Genomic DNA, 3,290 nt, shown 5'->3' on the forward strand with positions numbered 1-3,290 from the left:
TACTGGTAGTAGCTCCAACGTTACAAAGAAAATGGTACTAAACATAAGAGCACTAGAAAACTTCACTTTGAAAAATGTTGAACATAAGATGGTAATCTTTATGGTGGATGTGGTTAATCCTATAGAGGTTAAGAATTGAAGAAGTGTAAGATCTGAAGAGGAGAGAGAGAGGGAGAGAGAGAGAGAATCCCCTAATACTTTAAAGGAGTCCATTTTCAGAAAAGGGGCAAGGTACGAGAATAAATATTTCTAGTGCTAACACATATCTTAGTACAAAAACTTAAATCTTTAATTACTTTTCCTATACTTTGATGCACTTATTTCTGCAAACCTTACTGGCATCTTGTAGATAGACATATGATGTGATTGATCGAAATTGGTAGTGACATGTTGAACTTTATAATGAACCATGACAAGAAGATATAGCAATTGAAGAAGGAAAACTATCGAGATTGGATTCTGTCCTTGTTCTTCTTTCCTCCTGATCTCTTATATGGTTACGTTCGATCTTCACCTGGCATCCAACTTTTTATTGCAAGAATAAAAACTCCCTGGGAAAACACTTCGTCAGCTTTGTTCATTTTAATGCCAGAGACAATAAACGAATTAAAAGCACTTCATGCTCTCATGTGCATTCAGATGATAGATTGGAAAAATAAGGATAGGATTTTCTTTAATAAAAAAGGATTGACTTGAGCAGTTGTGCTCCATTTTGAGCCAAGTTTTTAGGGTTGAAGTCTGAAAATAACTCACCTGCATAGCCTGCGATCGAAAAGGAAGAACTCATGAGCCAGTCTGCTATTAACGCATGCATCGGAGAATACAACTTTGCCCATATTGCTGCATAAATTAGATGAGTTGGGCTTGGTGGAGAAGAGGGGCACATGAAGAACTAGCCGTCTCCTCTCTTCCATGAGAGTATGTGATAGATAGTAATGCACGTGCCCTGCTTCTCCACCTCGCACAGCCCATCTCCCCAACGTCTGAAGCATGGAAGAAGCTCCACCTGCCCCTAGCGATAACCATCCGTTCCTTCATATGTATAGGTGGATGAGACATTAATTCCATTCCATCTCTCTCCTTCCCTCTCTTATCAACTTTTTAGATTGTGGCTTTGATAAAGAAATTGCCATAGAGGGTGGGGAGAGGTGGCATGGAGGACACCAACCTCTTCAGAAATGTAGGGTCCATGACAGCAATGTAGTGCCAGGGACATTGGTGCCAACTGAGGGGCTATTTGACCATTAAATCAAAGACAACCGCTATCAATGACTACGTACAGCCATTAGGGGGGCTGGGGTTGGGGGACCCGGGAGGAGTCCGTTTGAAGACCGCAACCACAATAGTGTGGTAGGTCCAAGCCAGCAAAGATGAGATAACTTAGATAGGACAACTATGACCTTCTTATCTTATTGAAACATGAGAAGCTGCTAGACTCTTATCTTAAATTTGAAAATAATCTCACAGCATTGGCGCCGCATGTTGAGAGACGTTGATCTATCTTTTAGAAAAAAGCTGACTCACATCAGAATGCAGAGCTTATATAGTTACACATTAAAGATATAAAGATCCTTCAAAATACTTATGAGATTGTTAAACTTGTTGAATAATTTAATAAATTTACTTATAAACCATTATATTTTATAAAAGTTTTTTATTGCTCTTTTTCTTTTTTGGCAAATTCTTTCTTAATAGTTTCTGTAAACTTTAATTTTCTAATAAAGGCTAGGTGGCTTTGCCTCCATCTTCATCAAAAAAAAAAAAAAAAAAGAAAGAAACTAAAAAAGCAAGAGACAACTTTTTACCACTTCCCGAGTCGAACCATAAACCTATTCTCTGATAAGAGGAGTGCCAACTATCTGGGCTGAGCCGGGTTGGCTCCACTGTTGTAACACTTGAAGAACAGTTTGATAAAAGTCCTTGCAGCTAATTAATTTGCTGGGGCTGTCCCTTTTCCTGAAAATTTCTAATTTGAATATGCTTCCACATTGTCCTTCCCATTCTTTACAACTTACAGCTTTGTTTTTAAGATGTGAAGAGAAGCCAATATAGGGCTCCCTCGTGGCCATGTTTGGCATTGATCCATAGCCAGACAAAAGCTGCATCTTATTTGAAAGGGAGGTATATATGGAAAGGAGGAAAGCTCAGGCACTAACTGGCAATCGGAACCACGGGCATGCTGTCCTGTTCCCAGCTATGAGAGCAAGCTGACTTAGTGCTTGATTGTTTTCTCGCACAGCGACTAAAGCAAGCAATGCGTCCCACATTGGATGAATAGAGCACAAAGAAAATTTTGGACCACTGTTAATAATGACCTGCACTAACAGTGGTCCCAAGTATGAATTCGCCGGGATTTCGGATCTGCAAAGCGGAGACCTACCACGAGAGATGCGGCATGACTCGAGAAAATAGAAAGATGATTGTTGGCCGAACAGGATCCTTTGCAGTGCACTGTCTTGCGCCGCCGGAGTGCTGTGCAGCACTCGATAGCTACCATCAGGAGGTGATGGACGGACGTCAAATAAGTCGGGCGCATACTATGTATGACATGTGAAGCATGTCTTGTTTGATGGCTGTCCATCTCCTGGTGGCGGCTTTCGAGTCCTGCACAGCACTCCACCTAATGCCATAAGCCCGGACCACTCCTAAATTAGGTGGTCCTAAATTCCCTTCAATGGCTTTTAAGTTTCCATTTAGGTGTTCGCTTTTCAGTTAAGCATTGGATTCAGAATACTGAAATTGATGTCCTGCATTGCAGTTTCCTTATGCTTGTTGTTATTTGACAAAGGCACACCTGCGTGAAGAATGTGATTGAACTCTTATCCCTTTTTTGGACCCTGCAGCTGGAAAAAGGTTAGTTCTGCACCTTCGAAGCCGCCACCAGTCCTCCTTTGTGGCACCATGATATATTCTTTCTTCATCATCACTGTAAGGATTAAGTGGTTAGGTGCCATTGCATTGATGTAGAAACTTGGTAAGAAGCATAGCAATCTGTCTCTCTTTTTGAAAGAATTAGTGCTCCAAGAATTTACAACTAAGATAAGGCGTTTGGAGCCCCCTTTTCATCTCTCCTTCCGGCATCCAATAGCTAGTCCCAGTTCCCTGTTTACATCTTCCTATCAAACTTTACCCACAACGGAGCAGCAATTCCTTAAGTTTATTTGGTCTTCACCACCAAACAACTTGTTTAGTGTTCAGCGTACTGGTCAGATGGGTGAACTCCAATTGTTCAGAAGGTGACTTCCGGAAGCTGCTCTCCAACCAAAGAGGTGAGAAATCTTTTATTTGGG

General features: G+C 41.2%; 1 long non-coding RNA gene across 1 annotated transcript; it reads right to left on the reverse strand.

Moving 5' to 3' along the window:
* Positions 1-363: 363 nt before the first annotated feature.
* Positions 364-1,090, reverse strand: LOC113463688 (uncharacterized). The gene is made up of 2 exons (XR_003388413.4): positions 754-1,090; positions 364-551 (listed from the first exon to the last, which is right to left on the reverse strand). It is a non-coding gene; the product is annotated as an uncharacterized LOC113463688 (long non-coding RNA).
* Positions 1,091-3,290: the final 2,200 nt, after the last annotated feature.

This window comes from Phoenix dactylifera, chromosome 17 (genome assembly GCF_051530095.1).
Source record: "Phoenix dactylifera cultivar Ajwa chromosome 17, Ajwa_hap1_PhDact_Kaust_v1.1, whole genome shotgun sequence".
NCBI classification, from domain to species: domain Eukaryota; kingdom Viridiplantae; phylum Streptophyta; class Magnoliopsida; order Arecales; family Arecaceae; genus Phoenix; species Phoenix dactylifera.